The 27,490-nt window shown below is 49.7% G+C and overlaps 1 pseudogene; it reads right to left on the bottom strand.

Moving 5' to 3' along the window:
• Positions 1 to 391: 391 nt before the first annotated feature.
• LOC140204413 (uncharacterized) lies at positions 392 to 27,490 on the bottom strand (annotated as a pseudogene).

Raw genomic sequence — 27,490 nt, 5'->3', positions numbered from 1 at the left:
AAACTAATCCCACCACCATTCTCTCCCCACAGCCCTGTGTCAGTTCCACACTGTCCCACTCTCCCACAGCCCTGTGTCAGTTCCACACTGTCCCACTCTCCCCACAGCCATGTCAGTTCCATACTGTCCCACTCTCCCCACAGCCCTGTGTCAGTTCCATACTGTCCCCACTCTCCCCACAGCCCTGTCAGTTCCCTACACTAATCCCACTCTCCCCACAGCCCTGTGTCAGTTCCATACCGTCCCACTCTCCCCACAGCCCTGTGTCAGTTCCATACCGTCCCACTCTCCCCACAGCCCTGTGTCAGTTCCATACCGTCCCACTCTCCCCACAGCCCTGTGTCAGTTCCACACTGTCCCACTCTCCCCATAGCCGTTTCAGTCCCCGCTATTATCCCACAGCCCCATGTGAGTATCTAACCAATCCTGTTGTCCAAAGCAGGGACAGTTGGGTATACTGGTTGAATATGTGTTTGGGATCCAACAGAGCACACTCCCAAATTTCCATGCCCCAGTCATGCGGTCCAACATCCCAGTCCCCACACTCACTGCTGGTGTCTCCCTGTGGGTGAGCCTGCCCGATCTTGCGGCCGGCGATGTTCCTGTCGGGGCCTGGGCTCAGTAATCGCTTCTGCAGATCTTTCCATCTGTGGTAGAGACAGCACAGTCAGCTCTCCCTCCCTCCTCTCAGCCCTCACTCTCTCCATCCCTCAGCTCGCTCCTCTCAGCCTCTCCCTGCTATCAGCCCCTTACTCCCCTCCATCCCACCTCACAGCCCCCACTCCCTCCATCCCACCTCACAGACCCCCACTCTCTCCATCCCTCCTCACGGCCCCCCACTCCCTCCATCCCTCCTCACAGCCCACCATCCTCCATTCCTCCTCACAGACCCCCACTCCCTCCATCCCTCCGCACAGACCCCACTCCCTCCTCACAGCCCCCACATCCTCCATCCCTCATAGCCCCACTACATCCTCCTCACAGCCCCCACTCCCTCCATCCCTCCTCACAGACCCCACTGCCTCCATCCCTCTCACAGCCCCCCACTCCCTCCATCCCTCCTCACAGCCCCCACTCCTCCATCCCACTCACAGACCCCACTCTCTCCATCCTCCACGGCCCCCACTCCCTCCATCCCTCCTCACAGACCCACTCCTCCACTCCCTCCTCACAGCCCCCCACTCCTCCATCCCTCGCACAGACCCCCACTCCATCCATCCCTCTCACGGCCCCCACTCCCTCACCCTCCTCACGGCCCCCCACTCCCTCCATCCCTCCTCACAGCCCCCCACTCCCTCATCCCTCCGCACAGCCCCACATCCTTCCATCCTCCTCATAGCCCCCACTCCTCATCCCTCCTCACAGCCCCCACTCACCTCACAGCCCCTCCTCCAACACAGCCCCCTCCTCCATCCTCCTCACAGCACTCCCTCCACCTCCTCACAGCCCCCCAATCCCCTCCACAGCCCCCCACTCCCTCCATCCTCGCAGCACACTCATCCCTCTCATAGCCCCACTCCTCATCCCTCCTCACAGCCCCACTCTCCATCCTCTCACAGCCCCCACTCCCTCCATCCCTCCTCACAGCCCCCACTCCTCATCCTCCACAGCCCCCACTCCCTCCTCCTACACGGCCCCCACTCTGCATCCTTCTCAGCCCGCTCCTCAGCCCTCTCCCTGCTGTCAGCCCCCTTCTACCTCCATCCACCTCACAGCCCCCACTCCTCCATCCCTCTCACAGCCCCACACTCCCTCCATCCCTCCTCACAGCCCCCACTCCTCCATCTCTCTCACAGCCCCACTTCTCCATCCCTCTCACAGCCCCCACTCACTCCATCCCTCCTCACAGCCCCCCACTCCCTCCATCCTCCGCACAGCCCCACACTCCTTCCATCCTCCTCATAGCCCCACTCCCTCATCCCTCCTCACAGCCCCCCACTCCCTCCATCCCTCCTCACAGCCCCCCCACTCCCTCCATCCCTCCTCACAGCCCCCCACTCCCTCCATCCCTCCTCAGCCCCTCGCTCCTCTCAGCCTCTCCCTGCTATCAGCCCCTTACTACCTCCATCCCACCTCACAGCCCCCACTCCCTCCATCCCTCCTCATAGCCCCCACTCCCTCCATCCCTCCTCACGGCCCCCCCACACCTCCATCCCTCCTCACTGCCCCCCCACTCCCTCCATCCCTCCTCACGGCCCCCCCCACTCCCTCCATCCCTCCTCACAGCCCCCCCACTCCCTCCATCCCTCCTCACGGCCCCCCCACACCCTCCATCCCTCCTCACGGCCCCCCACTCCCTCCATCCCTCCTCACAGCCCCCCCACTCCCTCCATCCCTCCTCACGGCCCCCCACTCCCTCCATCCCTCCTCACAGCCCCCCCACTCCTCCATCCCTCCTCACAGCCCCCACTCCCTCCATCCCTCCTCACAGCCCCCACACCCTCCATTCCTCCTCATAGCCCCTACTCTCTCCATCCCTCGTCACAGCCCCCTACTCCCTCCATCCCTCCTGCCTCTCCCTCCCTCCATCCTCTCAGCCGCTCTTCCCCCCACTCACCTCCTTCTCTCCTGGGAGGTCCTGCGCCGTTTGGAGCCTGAGGGGGTACTAGGCGACCCCTCCCTCCCCACCGGCAGCCGCTTGCCCCCAGCCCTGCTGGGGTCGAGTGCGGCAGCGCCGGGACTGGGCTCAGAGTCCACAGCTGGGCTCCGGGGTCTGCTGGTGTCCCGGCCGCGGGCGTCTTCACTGTCCCGTTGCCGCGTCTGCACACCAGAGAGCACGGGTCAGTCATCGGGGAGGGAGAGGGTCTCGGAGAGCAGAGGGAGGGGGGAGAAAGGTAGTCACGGAGACGGGCAGGGAGGGATAGAAGGGGTCATGGAATGGGGTGGTAGGGAGAGGGGAAGTGTGGTCATGGAAACCGGAGGGGAAGGATAGGATGCTTAAGACAGGAGGGAGGAAGAGAGGAGCAACGGATGTGGGGAACGAGGGGGCGCACGGAAAGGGAGGGAGCGCGTGGAGACAGGGAGGGAGGGAGGAACGCGCAGAGACGAGGAGGGAGGAACGCGCAGAAACGGAGACGGGGAATGGCTCCTCTTGTCCTTACCTCTGCATCATTAGACATTGCCTTGGATCTCCTCCTGACCTGGTCTCTCTCTGAGGTGGAGGAGGAGGAGGAGGAGGATGATGATGATGAGGTGGAGGAGGTAGAGGACGATGAGGAAGAGGATGAGGACCTGCCCTTGTTCTTGGAGCCCGATCTTGAGGAGGACCGTTTCCCAGGGGAAGTGTCTCTGTCATGCTGCGAGGTGGAGGGGGGAGAGGGCACTCCCTTCGACCTCTCCCCCTCTCCTGGCCCCAGTTCTGAGGGGAATCCCCACCCTCCTTTGAATCTCTGCTGCTCTGCGGGTGCTAGCTGGAGACAGGCCAGAAGGATCTGGTTTTGCTGTGACGCTGGTGGGGATCCCTCCCTCCCCTGCTGGGTCAGGTGATGAGATGTTTCCTCCTGCAAAGATGGAGATACTTCCTTCTGCTGGGACTTTGTTGGAGACAACCCTTCTTGCTGGGATTCATTTAGAAATACCTCCTGCTGAGATTCTATGGGAGACACTTCCTGCTGGATTCTGCTGGAGATGCCTCCTTCTGCTGGATTCTGCTGGAGATTCTTCCTCTTGCTGGGATTCTGCTGGGGACCCTTCATTCTTCTGGGATTCTGAAGGAAACCCTCTCTTCTGGTGGGAATCTGCTGGAGACCCTTCCTCCTGCTGGATTCTGAAGGAGACCCTACCTCCTGCTGGGATTCTGAAGGAGACCTTTCCTCTGCTGGGATTCTGAAGGAGACCCTTTCTCCTGCTGGGATTCTGAAGGAGACCCTTTCTCCTGCTGGGATTCTGAAGGAGACCCTACCTCCTGCTGGGATTCTGAAGGTGACCCTACCTCCTGCTGGGATTCTGAAGGAGACCCTACCTCCTGCTGGAATTCTGCTGGAGATCTGTCATGCTGGGACTGTGCTGGAGACCCTTCCTCCTGGCGGGTCTGTGCCAGAGACCGACCCTCCTGCTGGGATTGTGCCGGAGATATTTCCTTCTGGAGTGAAGGTGGGGGAGGTGTCTCCAGCTGGGCAGGAGGCTCTGCTAGAGCATGGTGAGCCAGGGGAAGACCCCCACTGTCCGCCTGGTGTGTTGCTGGGAGTGGCTCCTTCATGGGCTGGTCTAAGGAGGGTGGAGAGCGTGTGGCTTCCTGCTGGGACTCGAGCAGCGGTGGCCCCTCCTCAAGCTCCTGGTCTCGCGGGAAGGGGCAGGCTGCTGCTCAGAGAGCTGGGGAGGGGGGGAGAGGGGTGCATAGCCCCCCCTCTCGAGTTCAGGGGGGGCAGCAGGGAGAGGAGAGCGCCGGGGACGGCCAAGTGGAGCCCCCCGGCGTAGACGAGGCAGAGCAGGCTCACGCGGGCCCTCCTGCTGATGCCAGCGGCGTCGCAGGGTGGTGGGTGAGGGATCTCCTTGGGAGCTGGCCATTCCTTCTACTTCCTCCTCCTCCTCCTCCTCCTCTTCTTCCTCCTCCTCCTCCTCCTCTGAGCACCGACTGCCTTCCACCTCTAAAGTCGGGGGGGCACCCCTACCCGACAGAACATCGTCCTCCTGAAGGCGAAAGAGAGAGAGGGGAGGGAAGAGATGAACAGGGGTCAGAATCAACACGTTTCTTCGTCCAGACTGCTGCCGTTGGGAGTCAACCCCTTCCCCTGTGATGAACAGACCATTACATTGGGTCGTACAAGGTAAAGCACCATCAAGATGCAGAATGGGGTGTTACAGAAAATGCTGGTAGACAACAGGGTAAGGACCAGGATGATGTCATTTGTCGGTCAAGAGCCCATCTTAGCGTATTGGGGACCATTTCATAGTTGGATAACAGTGGGGTAGAAGCTGTCTTTGAACACAAAATAATCTGCAGATGCTGGTATCAAAGCAGTCCTGACGAAGGGTTCCGGCCCGAAACGTTGATCGATCTTTTCCACTGATGCTGCCCGACCTGCTGAGTTCTTCCAGCTGTCTTTGAGCCTGGAGGTGCACCGTGTCCTCTAAGGCTTTTGCATCTCCTCCCCAATGCGAGGGGAGAGAAAAGGGAATGTCCAGGGTGGGGAGAAAACACAAAAGCCAGAAAGCAAGTCTCACCAGGCTTGAGGACAGCTCCTACCCTGCTGTTATCAGACCATTGACCGGTTCCCTAGTACAATAAGGAAGTCTCTTGACCTCATATCCCACATTGCTTAACCTTGCACCGTGACTCTCTATTCTGCACTGTCACTGTTTTACCTTGATCTGCTCTAAGCACTGATCTGTATGAGCAGTGTACAAGTTTTAATTAATGACATCTCAATATGTCTGCCAATAATAAGCCAATTTAACAGCACACATCCTCCCCCATCCCAACACACACTCTACGCACGCGATGGAAAAGGCGGGAAGGAGGGAGAGACGGCAGGGCAGGGCAGTGCGTAAAGAGAGTGGAGAGGAGAGAAGGGGCAGCGAGTACCAGTGAGGGAGTGGAACGAGGCGGAGAGAGCGGAGGGAAGTCCAGGGCAGAGGGAATGGGGATAGAGAGGAGGGGTAGAAGGACAGAGGGAGGGGAGGCAGGGCAGGGGTGGGAGGGAGGGTCAGTTACCTGTCCAACAGGTGAGCTGCCCCCACCATCCTGTGCTGGCTCACTCTTCTGATCGCCTGAGTCTGTGAGGGAGGGGCAAAGACAGTTACACTCAGTGCCTCAGAACCCTGCAGCTCCATGCCAACTGGCTGTGATTCCCCCCCCCTCCAAAACCCATCCCCTCCTTCCTCCCCCCATCCCCATCACCCTCCCCATCCATCACCCTCCCCATCCATCACCCTCTCCCCTCCTTCCTCCCCCATCCATCACCCCCTTCCCCATCCATCACCCTCCCGCTCCCCATCCATCACCTTCCCCCCCTCTCACAACACCCTCTCCCATCCATCACCCTCTCCCCTCTCTCACAATGCCCTCCCCCCATCCATCACCCTCCCCCTCTCTCACAATGCCCTCCCCCCATCCATCACCCTCCCCCCTCTCTCACAATGCCCTCCCCCACCCATCACCCTCTCCCCTCCTTCCTCTCCCATCCCCATCACCCTCCCCTCCTTCCTCTCCCATCCCCATCACCCTCCCCATCCATCACCCTCTCCCCTCCTTCCTCCCCCATCCATCACCCCCCTTCCCCATCCATCACCCTCCCGCTCCCCATCCATCACCCTCCCGCTCCCCATCCATCACCTTCCCCTCTCTCTCACAACGCCCTCCCCCCATCCATCATCCTCTCCCCTCCTTCCTCCCCCATCCCCATCACTCTCTCCTCTCTCACAATGCCCTCCCCCATCCATCACCCTCTCCCCTCCTTCCTCCCCCCATCCATCACCCTCCCCTCCCACCTACCTGGTGGGTGGACGGTTCCAGGGCTGTTGCCGGGTTCCTGAGCTTGAAGGGCGGGGGTGTCGGTACTCTCACTGTCCGAGTCCACCTCTACACCGGCAGAGGAAAGGGTGAGGAACGGGATCGCCAACCCTACCCCCCACCTCACTTACAGACAAGCATGCATATCAGTCTTTCCGCCAACGATGCTGAGCCAACCCACTGTACCAATACCACACCACAACCTAGTGTCAGCTCATGAGATCGTGGTCAACTCAGCGGGTAACGAATCCCCTCTGCCCGCACCGTGCCCATCTCCCCCCATTCTCCGCATGGCCATGAGTCTGTCTAACGGACTTATAAATGCCTCTGTTATATCTGCCTCCACCCCCACCCCCACCCCCCGCAGCACATCCCTGACCCTCTCCACTCTCTGGGAAAAAAACACTTGCCCCACACATCTCCTTTGAACTACCCCCCCCCCCCCGCTTCACCTTAACTGGTATTAGATATTTCCACCCTGGGGAGAAAGATATCAGCTGTATCAGTGTCTCCCATAATCTTATAAACCTCCATTAGGCCTTTCTTCAGCCTCCGCTGCTGCAGAGAAAACAAGCCAGGTTTATCCAACCTCTCCTTATGGCTCCTGCCCTCTAATCCAGGCAGCATCCGGGTGAACCTCCTCCCCACCCTCTACCTCACTTTCTCCCCACAGGGTTACAGAGAGAAAAGGAGGGAAAGTTAGAGGGACAGGGAGGGGGTGAGAGAGAGAGACGGGAGTGGGAACAGGGGTTCGAGGGGAGGGAGAGAGGGGGAGGAAAAAGAGGAATGTGACAGGGGAGGGGTGGGGGGAGGAGGATAAGAGAAGAGGTCTGGAGGTAGGTAAGTCACCCCGAACCAGGGTTCCGAAAGAGGTGGCCGAAGAGATTGTGGAGACATTAGTAGTCATCTTCTAAGAATCAATAGATTCTAGAATGGTTCCAGAGGTATGGAAAATTGCAAAGGTCACTCCACTCTTTAAGAAGGGAGGAAGGCAGAAGGAAGGAAATTATAGGCCAGTTAGCCTGATTTCAGTGGTTGGGATGAGTTTTTGTGGTTCTTGGAGGCACACTTCCCCTGCTTAAGAGGAAATGTTGCCTGACAAATCTATTGGAATTCTTCGAGGAGCTAACAGGCAGGATATGCAAAGGATAATTGGTGGATGTTGCTTACTTAGATTTTCAGAAGGTGCCGCACATGAGGCTGCCGAACAAGATAACAGCCCGTGGTATTACAGGTAAGACACCAGCATGGGTACAAGCAGAGCACAAAGTGCTAGCGGAACTCAGCAGGCCAAGCAGCATCTATGGATTTCCCAGTCCTGATGAAGGCTGTCAGCCCAAAATGTCAACTGTGCTCTTTTCCATTGACGCTGCCTGACCTGCTGAGTTCCTCCAGCAGTTTGTGTGTGCTGCTTGGATTTCCAGCATCTGGAGATTTTCTCTTGTTTAGCATGGATAGATGATTGCTTGACTGGCAGGTAGCAAAGAGTGGGAATAAAGGAGGCCTTTTCTGATTGGCCCCTGGTAACTGGTGGCGTTCTGCATTGGGACCACTTCTTTTCATGTTATATGTCAGTGATCTGGACGACAGATGTGATGGCTTTGTGGCCAAGTTTGCAGACAATATAAAGATGAGTGCAGGGACAGGTAGTTTTGAGGAAGCAGGGAGGCTGCAGGAAAAGGACAAAGGGTGCATGGAATACTGGGAAGGGAAGTGTACACAATGCACTTCTGTAGAAGGATATGTTCTAATCAGGGATCAAATTCAGAAATCAGGGTCTTGGGATTCCTTATACTGGATTCCCTAAAGATTCCCAGGACTGGGACAGCCTACAGAGAAGAAGTCATCACCCTGACACGGTGGTGTCAAGAAAACAACCCCTCCCTCAATGTCACAAAAATAAAGGAGCTGGTTGTGGATTACAGGAGGAATGGAGACAAGCTAACCCCTATTGACATCAATGGATCTGGGGTTGAGAGGGTGAACAGCTTTAAGTTCCTTGGCATAAACATCACTGAAGATCTCACATACAGCACCTCTTTCATCTCAGACAGTTGAAGAAGTTTGGTATGGGCCCCCAAATCTTAAGAACTTTCTACAGGGGCACCGTTGAGAGCATCCTGACTGGCTGCATCACTGCCTGGTATGGAAATTGTACCTCCCTTAATCGCAGGACTCTGCAGAGAGTGGTGCGGACAGCCCAGAACATCTGTAGTTGTGAACTTCCCACTACTCAGGACATCTACAAAGACAGGTGTGTAAAAAAGGCCTGAAGGATCATTGGGGACCCATGTCACCCCAACCACAAACTGTTCAGCTGCTACCATCCGGGAAACAGTACCACAGCATAAAAGCCAGGACCAACAGGCTCCGGGACAGCTTCTTCCACCAGGCCGTCAAACTGATTAATTCATACTGATACAACTGTATTTCTATGTTATCTTGATTGTTCTTTCTACACAGTATTTATTATAAATTAGTATAAATTGCACATGTAGACAGAAACGTAACATAAACATTTTTACTCCTCATGTATATGAAGGATGTAAATAATAAAGTCAATTCAATTCAATTAACTTTCAGGTTGAGTCAGGTAAGGACGGCAAGTGCAACGTTAGCATTCTTTTCCAGCCGACAAGAATACAAGAGCAAGGATGTAATGTTGAGGCTTTACAGAGTATTGGTCAGAGTTGGACTGTTATGAGCCCAGTAACTAATAAGGGGCGTGCTGGCATTGGAGAGAGTCCAGAGAAGGTTACGAGAATGATTTGGGAATGAGAAGGTTAACATACGAGGAGCTTTTGATGGTTCCGGGCCTGTACTTGATGCAGTTTAGAAGAATGAAAGGTGAACTCAGTGAAAACAATTGAATAGTGAAAGACCAGACAGGATGGATGTGGGGAGAATGTTTCCTATAGTGGGGGAGTTTAGGACCAGAGGGCACAGCCTCAGGATAGAGGGACATCCCTTTCGAACAGAAATGAGGAAGAATTTCCTTGGCCAGAGGATTGTGAATCTGTGGAATTCAACGCTGCAGACTGCTTGTGGAGGCAAAGTCATTGGGTGTATTTAAAACAGAGGTTGATAGGTTCTTGATCAGTCAGGGCATCAAAGGTTATAGGGAGAAGGCAGGAGAGTGGGACAATGAATCAGCCATGATGAAAAGGCAGAGCAGACATGGTCGGCCAAATGGCCTAACTCTGTTCCTTGTGTCTTATTGCTTTGTGGAGTGGGGAGAGGGAGGGGAGCATGTAGAGGGGTCCCAGGGAGAAGAAAAGGGAGTGGTGAGGGTAAGAATGGGAGGGAATAGAGAGAGGGGAGAGGCTGAGGGAGTGGATTGGAGATGAGGGAAGAGAGGATGGGAGACTAGGAAAGGGGAGAGGGTGAGGGAGTGTAGGTGAGATGAGGGAAGGGGAGGGAGGATAAAGTGAAGTGAGGATAGGAGGAGGGACCACAGGTGCTAGTCCGTGCCCTAACCTTCGGCCTCAGCCACGCCACGCGCCTCCCTCTCCAGCCTCTGCCGCAGTAGCTCCTGCTGCGTCTCCAGGTACTGCTTGATGAAGCTGTTGGAGCTCATCTCCTCACCGATCTGCAAAAAGGGGGGAAGAGGAATGGGTCAGCAGACACGATCCGGCCCACCTAAATCCCTCCCATGTAGTATCCCCCCCTCCACACAGCTTCCTCAGCATCCCCACCCCTCCACTGGGCCAGCAGGTGCTATCTGTTGCGCACACACTCCACCATATGCCATCCTCCGCCTGGCACCAAGTACAGTAGAGAAACCAGCCAACCGCACTCCCTCCCTACCAGGTTCCCTCCCATGGTCAGCCAGGACAGACCAGCGACACAAATTCCCTCCCATGGTCAGCTGGGACAAACCAGCAACTCAAACTCCCTCCCATGGTCAGCTGGGACAGACCAGCAACTCAAACTCCCTCCCATGGTCAGCTGGGACAGACCAGCGACACACATTCCCTCCCAGGGTCGACCAGGACAGACCAGCGACAGAAATTCCCTCCCAGGGTCAGCTGGGACGGACCAGCGACACACATTCCCTCCCAGGGTCGACCAGGACAGACCAGCGACAGAAATTCCCTCCCAGGGTCAGCTGGGACAGACCATCCACACACGTTTCCTTTTAGGGTCATTTGGGATAGACCAGACAAACTCATTCACCTGGGAGTTGGGCTGCAGGCCAGAGTGGGAGGTGGAATGTTTCTGCAACTGTTCCAGCATCAGAGCCTGTAACACACACAAGGCACAATTACAGTGAGTGACCCTCGCCCTGAATAAACAGTGACTCTGTACAGTAACACAGTGAGTAACCGTCACCCTGAATAAACAGTGTCTCTGCACAGTTACAGAGTGACCATCACCCTGAATAAACAGTGACTCTATACAGCTCGTGAGTGACCCTCGCCCTGAATAAACAGTGACTCTGTACAGCTCCAGTGAGTGACCCTCGCCCTAAATAAACAGTGACTCTGTACACTAACACAGTGAGTGACCCTCACCCTAAATAAAGTGTCTCTGCACAGTTACAGAGTGACCGTCAACCTGAATAAACAGTGACTCTATACAGCTCCAGTGAGTGACCCTCACCCTGAATAAACAGTGACTCTATACAGCTCCAGTGAGTGACCTTCACCCTGACCCTCACAGTGACTCTGTTCAGTTACACAGTGACTCTCTACCTCAGGGGTGTCAAACTCATTTTAGGTCACCGGCCGGATTGGGCAAAATGCGATTTCATGCGTGCCGGATCAGTTGTGCACGCGCATGCTCCCACAGCTTTCATTGCCTTCGTTTTTTCAACCTGCTCTCATGTGTTTCAGTCTCTGCTATAACTACAAAGTGTTTCACTTTACGAATTTCGTTTCTTATGAAGAAGATTGCCTAGCAAGCATTATTTTTATGATTGGTATTAACTTACAGCCTTAGGCTACAAGAAAGTTGTGATGAGAGAGAGAAAAAACGATGCTATTTTGGCTAAGATTATTTTGGGAGCCACGCCCTTTCCATTAATAAACCATTTGAAATCGAACATTAGCAGACACAAATGTAGACCTAACGAGACAAATTGTAAATGTAGGCTACACAACTGCACCTAATTTTTATTGAAGTGATCACATTTACAATAATAGTCAGAAAATGAATAAATCACAATATTATGACACTCAATCTTTCAGAATGCATTTTGCTTACATGTCGCAGTCATCGAACAGTGTCACTCATTTCTCACTTGCTGCTTCCAGACACTTGACATCTCTTGGCTTTAACCAGCCTGTCAGCATCGGGGACCAGATTCTGGGCAGTTGTGGTTTTCATTATGTCATTTAGATGTCTGTGCATCAGCTGCAAGTGCAGTTTGGATTTGTTAATGTTCATTATGGAGAACACCTGCTCAGAGATATGTTGTCCCAAACATGCAAAGGATCTTTGAGGCAAAGTCTGTCATCTTGGGGTACATCAGTCCCAGGTATTGATAGAATGAATCCAGACCCACAATCTCAAATTTATATTCCAAAGTCAAGTTACACTGAATTTCAATTAGTTCCATTTGGAGTTCCTCTGGCACATCTGATGCTGCATTGACGGCAAATGGCAAGCAAAATAGTGAGAATTCCTTCTCGAGCTGAGTGAAGACTTGGAAACGATTCTAAAACTCACTTTTCAGCCGTGATATTTTGTCCTTGTACCTGTCCATATTGTCATTATTTCCATGAGTGACACACACAGACTGCAAAGAGGGGAAATGAGCTGAGTTGCTCTGGGATAGTTGCATCTCCCACAGGCCTAATTTAATTTGAAAGGCACGAATGCTGTGGTAGTATTCCATAACAAGTTTGTTGTGGCCTTGCATGTCAATATTAAGCACACTTAAGTGCTCTGTTATATCCAGCAAAGATGCAAGATCATGAAGCCAGTCTGTGACATCCAACTCTGCCACTGGCTTCCCTTTCTCGATCATGAATAGTCCAATTTCCGCACATAATTGAAAAACAACGTTTGAGCACAACCCCTCTGCTCAACCAGCAGACTTCAGTGTGGTAGGGTAGGCCGTGTCCAATATTACTTTCGGACAAAAGAGTGTCAAATTGCCGATGGTTGAGTCCCTTGGCTCTAATAAAATTAACCGTTTTGGTTACTACATCCATGACATTGTCCAGTTTCAGGCTCCTGCTACACAACGCCTCTTGGTGTGTAATACAATGAAAAATCCAGAATTCCTGCTCTGGATTCTCTGTCTGAACTTTCTCTCTGAGTTTCGCAACAACACCTGCCTTTTTCCCTGACCACGGACGGTGCGCCATCTGTTACCAGGCTGACAGCGTGACTCCAGTCAACCCCCAGTCTGTCCAAGGCCTCGATGAGGCTGGAGAAACGTCTTTCGCCGTTGTGGTGTTTGTCATGGGCACCATCTCCACAAACTCTTCGGTGACGGTCAAAGATGCATCAACACCACGAATAAATATTCCCAACTGAGCTACATCAGTCACGTCGGTGCTCTCATCAATTGCAATACAGAAGGCAATAAATGACTTCACTTTGTCTTTTAGTTGACCGTTCAAATCTCCTGCAAGGTCCCTGATTCTCTCTGCCATAGTATTTCTTGACAAGCTGATATTACCAAAAGCTTGTCTCTTCTCAGGGCACCCCAGCTCAGCCGCTGTCAACATGCGTTGATGAGTTCCCTCTCTGAGTATGGCTTCGACGCAGCAGCTATTTTGTTGGCAATAATATTGCTGGCCTTGACAGCTCCATCATGAGTCTCTCGACTTTTGCTGAACACTGATTGCTGTTTTTTCAGAGCTGCTTCTAGCTCATTTACCTTCTGCGTTCTGAGTCGTCCTGCGTACTTCATATTTTTCTCCGTGTGGAGTCTCATAGTGTCGTTTGATATTGTACTCTTTTGCCACAGCCACTTGCTGCGAGCATATCAGACACACAGGTTTGCTGTTGACCTCACAGAAGGAAAAACGATCTTTCCAATTATCGTTTAATATCTGACCTTCAATTTTTCTTTTCTTGGAAAGCATTTTGAACCACAGCAGCAAACAGTCTCAGCCTTGCTGCAGGAGTTACTAACCTGAGTACTCTGCGTGCTTATACTGTGTCTGATGATGTAAGTGGGGCCCCAGTGGTCTTCAGTGCAGGGTGGTAGGTGCTTATGCACAGCGGGTGGCGAACTGCCACCGATTGTTTTCTAAGTACACACAACAAGCTGCCGGCACAGCAGCTGGTACAGACAGCGGTGGCAGAGAGAGCGGCTGCCGTACAGATACTAATAAATGGTCGTGAATATACTTCTTTTTCCCGCGGGCCGGTAGTTTGACACCCCTGCTCTACCTGATTAAATAGTGACTCTGTACAGTTACACAGTGACTGACCCTAACCTGAATAAACAATGACTCTGTTCAGTTACACAGTGACTCTCAACCTGATTGAAGAGTGAATCTGTACAGTCACACAGGCACTTTCACATGGTATAAATAGTTCCACAGTGAGTGATCTTCACCCTGAATAAACAGTAACTCTGTACAGTTACCTTCAATCTGAATAAACAATGACTCTGTACAGTTAGTTTCCCACTCTGAATAAACAGTGACTCTGTACAGTTACACAGTGACTGACCCTCACCCTGAGTAAACAGTGACTGTACAGTTACACAGTGACTGACCCTCACCCTGAGTAAACAGTGACCCTGTACAGTCACACTGTGAGTGACCCTCACCCTGAGTAAACAGTGACTTTGTACAGTTACACAGTGACTGACCCTCACCCTGAGTAAACAGTGACTCTGTACAGTTACACAGTGACTGACCCTCACCCTGAATAAACAGTGACTCTGTACAGTTACACAGTGACTGACCCTCACCCTGAATAAACAGTGACTCTGTACAGTTACACAGTGACTGACCTTCACCCTGAATAAACAGTGACTCTGTACAGTTACACAGTGACTGACCCTCACCCTGAGTAAACAGTGACTCTGTACAGTTACACAGTGACTGACCCTCACCCTGAGTAAACAGTGACCCTGTACAGTCACACTGTGAGTGACCCTCACCCTGAGTAAACAGTGACTTTGTACAGTTACACAGTGACTGACCCTCACCCTGAGTAAACAGTGACTGTACAGTTACACAGTGACTGACCTTCACCCTGAATAAACAGTGACTCTGTACAGTTACACAGTGACTGACCCTCACCCTGAGTAAACAGTGACTCTGTACAGTTACAGTGACTGACCCTCACCCTGAGTAAACAGTGACCCTGTACAGTCACACTGTGAGTGACCCTCACCCTGAGTAAACAGTGACTTTGTACAGTTACACAGTGACTGACCCTCACCCTGAGTAAACAGTGACTGTACAGTTACACAGTGACTGACCCTCACCCTGAGTAAACAGTGACTCTGTACAGTTACACAGTGACTGACCCTCACCCTGAGTAAACAGTGACTGACCCTCACCCTGAATAAACAGTGACTCTGTACAGTTACACAGTGACTGACCCTCACCCTGAATAAACAGTGACTCTGTACAGTTACACAGTGACTGACCCTCACCCTGAATAAACAGTGACTCTGTACAGTTACACAGTGACTGACCTTCACCCTGAATAAACAGTGACTCTGTTCAGTTACAGTGACTGACCCTCACCCTGAATAAACAGTGACTCTGTACAGTTACACAGTGACTGACCCTCATCCTGAATAAACAGTGACTCTGTACAGTTACACAGTGACTGACCCTCATCCTGAATAAACAATGACTCTCAGTTACACCCAAAACCTCAATGAATAAACGATGACTTGTACAGTTACACAGTCACCTTCACGCTGAAAAAAATTAACACTGTACAGTTCCACAGTGAGTGACCTTCACCCTGACCCTCACAGTCAGTAAACAGTGACTCTTCAGTTACACAGTGACTCTCAACCTGATTAAAAGAGTGGATCTGTAGTCACACAGACACCATCACCTTGACTGAACAGTAAATCTGTACAGTTACACAATGAGTGACCCTACCCTGAATAATCAGTGACTCTGTACAGTTACACAGTGACCCTCACCCTAAGAAAACAGTGACTCTGTACAGTTACACAGTGACCCTCACCCTGAATAAACAATGATTCTGTACAGTTACACAGTGACCCTCACCCGAGTAAACGGTGACTATGTACAGTCACACAGTGAGTGACCCTCACCCTGAATAAATGGTGACTCTGTAAAGTTACACTGTGAGAGGCCTTCACCGTGAATAAACAGTAACTCCGTACAGTTAGTTACCTTCACCCTGAACAAGCAGTGACTCTCTACAGTTACACACATAGTGACCTTCACCCTGTACAGTTACACAGTGAACTCCCCATATATAAACAACAGTCACTCTGTACAGTCACACAGTGAGTGACCCTCACCCTGAATAAATGGTGACTCTGTAAAGTTACACTGTGAGAGGCCTTCACCGTGAATAAACAGTAACTCCGTACAGTTAGTTACCTTCACCCTGAACAAGCAGTGACTCTCTACAGTTACACACATAGTGACCTTCACCCTGTACAGTTACACAGTGAACTCCCCATGTATAAACAACAGTCACTCTGTACAGTCACACAGTGAGTGACCCTCATCCTGAATAAACAGTGACTCTGTACAGTCACACAGTGAGTGACCCTCATCCTGAATAAACAGTGACTCTGTACAGTTAGAAACTGAATGACCCTCACCCTGAATAAACAGTTCATCTGTACACTCATACAGTGAGTGACCTTCACCCTGAATAAACAGTGATTCAGTACAGTAGAGTGTGAACCTCACACAGAATAAAGAGTGACTCTGTACAGTTACACAGAATACATCATCCTGAATAAACAGACTCTGCAGTTATACAATGAATGACATGCTCACTGAATAAAGTTACTTTGCAGTTAAACACTGAATCCATACAGATACACTGACTCCATCAAACAGTACAGTGATTCTGTGTAGTTACACAGGGAGAGACCTTCACCCTGAAAAACCTGCCTCCACATAGTCACACACGAAGTAAACAGTGACTGTATAGTTACACAGTGACAGACCCTCATCCTGAATAAACAGTGACTCTGTTACACCAAAAACCTCACTGAATAAACAGTTAGTCACCTTCACGATAAAAAAACCACTATCACTGTACAGTTCCACAGTAAGTAACCTTCACCCTGAATAAACAGTGACTCTGCACAGTTACAGAGCAAGTGACCCTCACCCTGAATAAAGAATGACTGTACAGTTACACAGTGAGTGACCCTCACCCTGAATAAACAAATATTCCATACAGATACACTGAGAGATAGCTAGGGGGTGGGAACTGAACTGAAGAGACAGAAGAAGACACGGTTGGTTCAATAGACAATAGGTGCAGGAGTAGGCCATTCGGCCCTTCGAGCCAACACCGCCATTCACTGTGATCATGGCTGATCATCCACAATCAATATCCAGTTCCTGCCTTATCCCCACAACCTTTGGTTCCGCTATCTTTAAGAGCTCTATCCATCTCTTTTTTGAAAGCATCCAGAGACTTGGCCTCCACAGCCTTCTGGGGCACAGCATTCCATATATCCACCACTCTCCGGGTGAAAAACTTTTTCCTCAACTCTGTTCTAAATGGCCTACCCCTTATTTTTAAACTGTGGCCTGTGGTTCTGGACTCACCCATCAGCGGGAACATGCTTCCTGCCTCCAGCGTGTCCAATCCCGTAATAATCTTATATGTTTCAATCAGATCCCCTCTCAGCCTTCTAAATTCCAGTGTATACAAGCCCAGTCGCTCCAATCTTTCAACATATGACAGTCCCGCCATCCCAGGAATTAACCCCGTGAACCTACGCTGCACTTCCTCAATAGCTAGAATGTCCTTCCTCAAATTTGGAGACCAAAACTGTACACAATACTCCAGGTGTGGTCTCACCAGGGCCCTGTACAGCTGCAGAAGGACCTCTTTGCTCCTATACTCAACTCCCCTTGTTATGAAGGCCAACATGCCATTAGCCTTCTTCACTGCCTGCTGTACCTGCATGCTTGCTTTCAGTGACTGATGAACAAGGACACCTAGATCTCATTGTACTTCCTCTTTTCCTAACTTGACTCCATTTAGATAATAATCTGCCTTCCCGTTCTTACCACCAAAGTGGATAACCTCACATTTATCCAAATTAAACTGCATCTGCCCGCTCACCCAACCTGTCTAGGTCACCCTGCATTCTCATAACATCCTCCTCACATTTCACACTGCCACCACCCAGCTTTGTGTCATCGGCAAATTTGCTAATGTTACTTTTAATTCCCTCATCTAAATCATTAATATATATTGTAAACAGCTGCGGTCCCAGCACTGAACCCTGTGGTACCCCACTGGTCACCACCTGCCATTCCAAAAGGGACCCGTTAATCGCCACTCTTTGTTTTCTGTCAGCCAGCCAATTTTCAATCCATGTCAGTACTCTGCCCCCAATACCATGTGCCCTAATTTTGCCCACTAATCTCCTATGTGGGACTTTATCAAAGGCTTTCTGAAAGTCCAGGTACACTACATCCACTGGCTCTCCCTTGTCCATTCTCATATTACATCCTCAAAAAATTCCAGAAGATTAGTCAAGCACGGTTTCCCCTTCGTAAATCCATGCTGACTTGGACCGATCCTGTTACTTCTATCCAGATGTGTCATAATTTCATCTTTTATAATTGACTCCAGCATCTTTCCCACCACCGACGTCAGGCTAACCGGTCTATAATTCCCTGTTTTCTCTCTTCCTCCCTTCTTGAAGAGAGGGACATTAGCCACCCTCCAATCCACAGGAACTGATCCTGAATCTATAGAACATTGGAAAATGATTACCAATGCGTCCACAATTTCTAAAGCCACCTCCTTAAGTACCCTGGGATGCAGACCATCAGGTCCCGGGGACTATCAGCCTTCAGATCCAACAGCCTATCCAACACCATTTCCTGCCTAATATAAATTTCCTTCAGTTCATCCATTACCCTAGGTCCTTTGGCCACTATTACATCTGGGAGATTGTTTGTGTCTTCCCTAGTGAAGGCAGATCCAAAGTGCCTGTTCAGCTCGTCTGCCATTTCCTTGTTCTCCATAATAAATTCACCCGCTTCTGTCTTCAAGGGCCCAATTTTGGTCTTAACTATTTCTTTCCTTTTCACATACCTAAAGAAGCTTTTACTATCCTCCTTTATATTCTTGGCTAGTTTACCTTCGTACCTCATTTTTTCTCCACATATTGCCTTTTTAGTTACCTTCTGTTGCTCTTTAAATGTTTCCCAACCCTCTGGCTTCCCGCTCATCCTTGCTATGTTATACTTCCTCTCTTTTATTTTTATACTGTCCACTACTTCCCTTGTCAGCCACGGCCTCCCCTTACTCCCCTTAGGATCTTCCTTCCTCTTTTGGAATGAACTGATCCTGCACCTTCCGCATTATTCCCAGAAACACTTGCCATTGCTGTTCCACTGTCATCCCTGCTAGGGTATTGTTCCATTGAACTTTGGCCAGCTCCTCCCTCATAGCACCATAGTTCCCTCTGTTCAACTGTAATACTGACACTTCCGAGTTTCCCTTCTCCCCCTCGAATTGTAGATTAAAACTTATCATATTATGGTCACTACCTCCTAATGGCTCCTTTACCACGAGGTCCCTGATCAAATCCAGTTCATTGCACAACACTAAATCTAGAATTGCATTCTCTCTGGTAGGCTCTAGTACAAGCTGTTCTAAGAATCCATCTCGGAGGGACCCCACAAACTCCCCTTTTTGGGGTTCAGTACCAACCTGATTCCTCTAGTCTACCTGCATGTTAAAATCCCCCATAACAACTGTAGCATTACCTTTGCGACATGCCAATTTTAACTCTTGATTCAACTTACACCCTACATCCAGACTACTATTTGGGGGCCTGTAGATAACTCCCATTAGGGTCTTTCTACCCTTAGAATTTCTCAGTTCTATCCATACTGACTCTACGTCTCCTGATTCTGTGTCCCCCTCTATTCACTATTCACCTTCTCTGTTCACAAATAGAGAAAGCTTGGAGATAGTTTGAAAGGGAGGATAGGCAGGTGATAGAGAAGGGACGCGCTCAGACCGATGGTTTGCAATGTGTCTATTTTAATGCAAGAAGTATTATGAACAAAGCAGATGAGCTGAGAGTGTGCACCAGGACTTGGAGCTCTGGCCATTACAGAGACTTGGATGGCTCAGGGACCGGAATGGCTACTTAGAGTGTCAGGCTTTAGATGTTTCAGAAAGGACACGGAGGGAGGCAAAAGAGGTGGGAGCGTGGCACCGTTGATCAGAGATGGTGTCACGGCTGCAAGGAAGGAGGAAGTCATGGAGGGATTGTCTACGGAGTCTCTGTGGGTGGAAGTTAGGAACAGGAGGGGTTAATAACTCTACTGTGTGTTTTTTTTTTAAACAGACCACCCAATAGTAACAGGAACATTGAGAAGCAGATAGGGAGACAGATTCTGGAAAGGTGTAAAAATAACAGGGTTATTGTGGTGGGAGATTTTAATCTCCCAATTATCGATTGGCCTCTCCCTAGAGTGAGGGGTTTAGATGGGGTGGAGTTTGTTAGGTGTGTTCAGGAAGGTTTCTTGACACAATATGTAGATAAACCTACAAGAGGAGAGGCTGTACTTGATCTGGTATTGGGAAATGAACATGCTCAGGTATCAGATCTCTCAGTGGGAGAGCATTTTGGAGATAGTGATCACAATTCTATCTCCTTTACCATAATATTGGAGAGGGATAGGAGCAGACAAGTTAGGAAAGCGTTTAATTGGAGTAAGGGGAAATATGAGGCTATCAGGCAGGAACTTGGTAGCACAAATTGGGAACAGATGTTCTCAGGGAAACATACGGAAGAATGTGGCAAATGTTCAGAAGATATTTGCGTGGAGTTCTGCATAGGTACGTTGCAATGACAGGGAAAGGGTGGTAAGGTACAGGAACCGTGCTGTACAAAGGCTGTTGTAAATCTAGTCAAGAAGAAAAGAAGAGCTTATGAAAGGTTCAAAAAACTAGGTAATGATAGAGATCTAGAAGATCATAAGGCTAGCAGGAAGGAGTTTAAGAATGAAATTAGGAGAGCCAGAAGGGGCCATGAGAAGGTCTTGGTGGACAGAATTAAGGAAAACCCCAAAGCATTCTACAAGAATTGTGAAGAGCAAGAAGATAAGACTCGATGGAAGAAGCCAGAGAGTGGTGGTAGAGAATTGCTTCTCGGAGTGGAGGCCTGTGACTAGTGGTGTGTCACAGGGATCAGTGCTGGGTCCATTGTTATTTGTCATCTATATCAATGATCTGGATGATAATGTGGTAAATTGGATCAGCAAGTTTGCTGATGATACAAAGATTGGAGGTGTAGTAGACAGTGAGGAAGGTTTTCAGAGCCTACAGAGGGACTTGAACCATCTGGAAAAATGGGCTGAAAAATGGCAGATGGAGTTTAATACTGACAAGTGTGAGGTATTGCACGTTGGAAGGACAAACCAACGTAGAACATACAGGATTAATGGTAAGGCACTGAGGAGTGCAGTGGAACAGAGGGATCTGGGAATACAGATACAAAATTCCCTAAGAGTGTCATCACAGGTAGATAGGGTCGTAAAGAGAGCTTTTGGTACATTGGCCTTTATTAATCGAAGTATTGAGTATAAGAGCTGGAATGTTATGATGAGGTTGTATAAGGCATTGGTGAGGCCGAATCTGGAGTATTGTGTTCAGTTTTGGTCACCAAATTACAGGAAGGATATAAGTAAGGTTGAAAGAGTGCAGAGAAGGTTTACAAGGATGTTGCCGGGACTTGAGAAACTCAGTTAGAGAGAAAGGTTGAATAGGTTAGGACTTCATTCCCTGGAGCGTAGAAGAATGAGGGGAGATTTGATAGAGGTATATAAAATTATGATGGGTATAGATAGAGTGAATGCAAGCAGGCTTTTTCCACTGAGGCAAGGGGAGAAAAAAACCAGAGGACATGGGTTAAGGGTGAGGGGGGAAAAGTTTAAAGGGAACATGGGGTGGGGGAGGCTTCTTCACACAGAGAGTGGTGGGAGTATGGAATGAGCTGCCAGACGAGGTGGTAAATGCGGGTTCTTTTTTAACATTTAAGAATAAATTGGACAGATACATGGATGGGAGGTGTATGGAGGGATATGGTCCGTGTGCAGGTCAGTGGGACTAGGCAGAAAATGGATCGGCACAGCCAAGAAGGGTCAAAAGGCCTGTTTCTGTGCTGTAGTTTCTATGGTTCTATGGTTTCTATGGTTTCTACGTGAGAGAGTAGGACCAACTAAGTGTGACAATGGAAAAGTGTGTATGGAACCAGAGGAGATAGCAGAGGCACTTAATGAGTACTTTGCTTCAGTATTCACTACAGGAAAAGATCTTGGCGATTGTAGGGATGACTTACAGCAGACTGAAAAGCTTGAGCATGTAGGTATTAAGGAAGAGGATGTGCTGGAGCTTTTGGAAAGCATCAAGTTGGATAAATCACCGGGACCAGACGAGATGTACCACAGGCTACTGTGGGAGGCAAGGGAGGAGATTGCTGAGCTACTGGCGATGATCTTTGCATCATCAATGGGGATGGGAGAGGTTCCGGAGGATTGGAGGGTTGTGGATGTTGTTCCCTTATTCAAGTAAGGGAGTAGAGATAGCCCAGTGAGTCTTACTTCAATGGTTGGTAAGTTGATGGAGAAGATCCTGAGAGGCAGGATTATGAACATTTGAGAAGGCATAATATGATTAGGAATAGTCAGCATGGCTTTGTCAAAGGCAGGTCATGCCTTACGAGCCTGACTGAATTTTTTGAGGATGTGACTAAACACATTGATGAAGGTAGAGCCGTAGGTGTAGTGTATATGGATTTTAGCAAAGCATTTGATAAGGTACCCCATGCAAGGCTTATTGAGAAAGTAAGGAGGCATGGGATCCAAGGGGACATTGCTTTGTGGATTTAGAACTGGCTTGCTCACAGAAGGCAAAGAGTGGTTGTAGACAGGTCATATGCTGCATGGAGGATGGTGACCAGTGGTGTGCCTCAGGGATCTGTTCTGGGACCCCTATTCTTCGTGATTTTTATAAATAACCTGGATGAGGAAGTGGAGGGTTGGGTTAGTAAGTTTGCTGATGACACAAAGGTTGGGGGTGTTGCGGATATTGTGGAGGGCTGTCAGAGGTTACAGCGGGACATTGAGAGGAGGCAAAACTGGGCTGAGAAGTGGCAGATGGAGTTCAACCCAGATAAGTGTGAGGTGATTCATTTTGGTAGGTCAAATATGATAACAGAATATAGTATTAATGGTAAGACTCTTGGCAGTGTGGAGGATCAGAGGGATCTTGGGGTCCGAGTCCATAGGTCACTCAAAGCTGCTGCGCAGGTTGACTCTGTGGTTAAGAAGGCATACGGTGCATTGGCCTTCATCAACCGTGGGATTGAGTTTAAGAGCCGAGAGGTAAATGTTGCAGCTATATAGGACCCTGGTCAGACCCCACTTGGAGTACTGTGCTCAGTTCTGGTCGCCTCACTACAGGAAGGACGTGGAAACCATAGAAAGGGTGCAGAGGAGATTCACAAGGATGTTGCCTGGATTGGGAAGCATGCCTTATGAGAACAGGTTGAGTGAATTTGGCCTTTTCTCCTTGGAGCAACAGAAGATGAGAGGTGACCTGATAGAGGTGCATAAAATGATGGTAGGCATCGATCATATGAATAGTCAGAGGCTTTTTCCCAGGGCTGAAATGGCTAGCACGCGAGTGCTTTGAAGTACGTACAAAGGAGATGTCAGGGGAAAGTGTTTTTTTCACGCAGAGAGCAGAGAGTGTGTGGAATGGGCTGCCGGCGACGGTGGTGGAGGCAGATACGATAGGGTCTTTTAAGAGACTCCTGGATAGGTACATGGAGCTTAGGAAAATAGAGGGCTATGGGTAACCATAGGTAATTTCTAAGGTAAGGACATGTTCAGCACAGCTTTGTGGGCTGAAGGGCCTGTACTGTGCTGTAAGTTTCGATGTTTTCTATGACGTTCACCTTAACACAGTGATTCTGAAGAGTTACACAGTGATGATCACAGTCAATAAACAGTAACCCTGTACAGTTACCTTCACTCTGAACAAACAGTGACTCTCTACAGTTCCACAATCAGTGATCTTCACCCTGAATAAAGTGACTCTGTAGAGTTACACACTGAGTAACCCTCATGATGAATAAAGTGACTCTGTACACTTACACAATAAACGACCACCGCACTGAACAGTGACTCTCCACGGTATGACATTAAGTGATCATTCACCCTGATTAAACAGTGACTATGTACAGTTATACCATGACCTCCCCATGTAAAAACAGTGACTCTATAAAAGTTACACAGTGAGTGACCCTCACCCTGAATAAACAGTGACTCCATACAGTTACACAGTGACCCTCACCCTGAATAAACAGTGACTCTGTACAGTTACACAGTGACCCTCACCCTGAATAAACAGTGACTCTGTACAGTTACACAGTGAGTGACCCTCACCCTGAATAAATGGTGACTCTGTAAAGTTACACTGTGAGAGGCCTTCACTGTGAATAAACAGTAACTCCGTACAGTTAGTTACTTTCACCCTGAACAAGCAGTGACTCTACAGTTACACACATAGTGACCTTCACCCTGTACAGTTACACAGTGAACTCCCCATGTATAAACAACAGTCACTCTGTACAGTCACACAGTGAGTGACCCTCATCCTGAATAAACAGTGACTCTGTACAGTTAGAAACTGAATGACCCTCACCCTAAATAAACAGTCACTCTGTACAGTCACACAGTGAGTGACCTTCAACCTGAATAAACAGATACTCCATACAATGTGAGTGACACTCGCGCTAAACAGTCTCTCTGAAAAGTTACACAGTGACGCTCAAAGTCAATAAACAGTGACTCTGTACAGGGACACAGTGAGTGACCCTCACCTTGAATAAACAGTGACTCTGTACAGTTACACAGTGAACTCCCCATGTATAAACAGTGACTCAGTACAGTTACACAGTGAGTACCGGTCACTCTGAAAAATACCTGTGTCTCTGTACAGTCACAAAGTGAGTGACCCTCACCCTGAACAAACAGATACGCCATACAATGTGAATGATACTCACGGTAAACGGTGTCTCTGAAAAGTTACACAGTGACCCTCACAGTCAATAAACAGTGAATCTGTACAGGGACACAGTGAGTAACCCTCATCCTGAATATAAACAGTGACTCTGTACAGTTACAAAGTGAGTGACCTTCACCCTGAGTAAACAGCGACTCTGTACAGTTACACAGTGACATCCGTGTATAAACAGTGACCCTGTATAGTCACACAGTGAGTGACCCTCACCCTGAATAAACGGTGACTCTGTAAAGTTACACTGAGAGGAGCCTTCACCGTGAATAAACAGTAACTCCGTACAGTTAGTTACCTTCACCCTGAACAAGCAGTGACTCTCTACAGTTACACACATAGTGACCTTCACCCTGTACAGTTACACAGTGAACTCCCCATGTATAAACAACAGTCACTCTGTACAGTCACACAGTGAGTGACCTTCACCCTGAACAAACAGATACTCCGTACAATGTGAGTGACACTCACACTAAACAGTGTCTCTGAAAAGTTACACAGTGACGCTCAAAGTCAATAAACAGTCACTCTGTACAGTCACAGTGAGTGACCTTCACCCTGAACAAACAGATACTCCGTACAATGTGAGTGACACTCGCGCTAAACAGTCTCTCTGAAAAGTTACAGTGACCCTCACAGTCAATAAACAGTGAATCTATAGTTACACAGTGAGTGACCTTCACCCTGAATAAACAGTGACTCTGTACAGTTACATAGTGAGTGACCCTCACCCTGAATAAACAGTGACTCTGTACAGTTACAAAGTGAGTGACCCTCACCCTGAATAAACAGTGACTCTGTACAGTTACATAGTGAGTGACCCTCACCCTGAATAAACAGTGACTCTGTACAGTTACACAGTGAGTGACCTTCACCCTGAATAAACAGTGACTCTGTACAGTTACACAGTGAGTGACCTTCACCCTGAATAAACAGTGACTCTGTACAGTTACACAGTGAGTGACCCTCAGCCTGAATAAACACTGACTCTGTACAGTTACACAGTGAGTGACCCTCACCCGAAGTAAACAGTGACTCCGTACAATTACACGGTGACTCTCACCCTGAATAAACAGTGACTGTACAGTTACACAGTGAGTGACCCTCACCCTGAATAAACAGTGACTCTGTACAGTTACACAGTGAGTGACCTTCACCCTGAATAAACAGTGACTCTGTACAGTTACACAGTGACTGACCCTCACCCTGAATAAACAGTGACTCTGTACAGTTACACAGTGAGTGACCTTCACCCTGAATAAACAGTGACTCTGTACAGTTACACAGTGAGTGACCCTCACCCGAAGTAAACAGTGACTCCGTACAATTACACGGTGACTCTCACCCTGAATAAACAGTGACTGTACAGTTACACAGTGACTGACCCTCACCCTGAGTAAACAGTGACTGTACAGTTACACAGTGAGTGACCCTCACCCTGAATAAACAGTGACTCTGTACAGTTACACAGTGAGTGACCTTCACCCTGAATAAACAGTGACTCTGTACAGTTACACAGTGACTGACCCTCACCCTGAATAAACAGTGACTCTGTACAGTTACACAGTGAGTGACCTTCACCCTGAATAAACAGTGACTCTGTACAGTTACACAGTGAGTGACCCTCGCCCTGAATAAACAGTGACTCTGTACAGTTACACAGTGAGAGACCCTCATCCTGAATAAACAGTGACTCTGTACAGTTACACAGTGAGTGACCCTCACCCTGAATAAAGTGACTGTACAGTCACACAGTGAGAGACCCTCACCCTGAATAAACAGTAACTCTGTATAATTATGTAGTGAGTGATTTTGCTGAGTTAAACGTTGACCTTCTGATTGATCTGTGAGTTATTAATGGATACAAGCATACTCTGATTGGAGCATGTTATTTAGGGCAATGGCCAGACTCTAAATGTTGTGGGTGACACAGAGTACCGTCTGTTGTGTTATTGGGTGTAATGAACAAACTGGTTGATTGGTCTGTTTAATGGTCTCTGATATCTAGTGACGGCAGGAGTAAGTCAAACTATCTGATTGGTCAGTAAGTAACTGAGGTCAGCAGCCAGTGTAATTGATCAGTGATTTGAAGAGGGCACTTTCATCCATCAACGAGTCATTCAGGCCTCAATAAACAGGCAATCCGATTGGACTGGCTGGTGAGTTGAAGCACAGAACGACTCTTCCTGATCAGGTGTTAAAAGATACGGACAGACTCTCTGGTCAGGGTGGTTTGAGCACAGAAGTAGACTTTGATTGGCCAGTTAGAGTCTAACAGGGAGGCATATCGACTCTCTGATTGGTCACCCACCTCCGCAGAGGCGCATGTGCAATGCAGCCGCTGCTGCCCACGACCCTCCCACCACACCCACCTTCACTCAGGCACAGGTGAAGTGGGTCCGGACCACGCAAGTCCAAAAGTCAGGCCGGTTCTCTCAAGCGCACAGGCGCACCAGGTCGAGGACCGGTACTCGGTACCGCCGCGGATGCGCAGTGCGGCGGGGACCGTCGTTCACCTCCCTGCGCGCAGGCGCAGTGCGGCCCGGCCGCTCGCCACAAACAAGTGGGGCGGCGGTTTAAGTCCAGGCCCGATGCCGCCCGGGTTCCTGCCCGCCCACCGCTCACCCCCTTCAGCCGCTTGATCAGCGCGTTCTTGGAGCCGCTCTTGGCCAAGCCGCGCTCCTCCAGGGCCGCCTTCAGGTCGGTGACGCGTAGTTTCTGCAGCTCCCTGCCGTCCAGAGTCACGTCTTCTAGATCCGCCATTTTCCCTGCTCCCGCTCGGGCCGACAAGGTGGGGGGAGCCGGAGAGGAGGAGCCGCCACCTCG

The sequence above is a fragment of the Mobula birostris genome, chromosome 10 (assembly GCF_030028105.1).
Source record: "Mobula birostris isolate sMobBir1 chromosome 10, sMobBir1.hap1, whole genome shotgun sequence".
NCBI lineage: Eukaryota > Metazoa > Chordata > Chondrichthyes > Myliobatiformes > Myliobatidae > Mobula > Mobula birostris.
The sequence above is the reverse complement of the archived record's forward strand: the minus strand, read 5'-3'. Positions and strand labels throughout refer to the sequence as shown.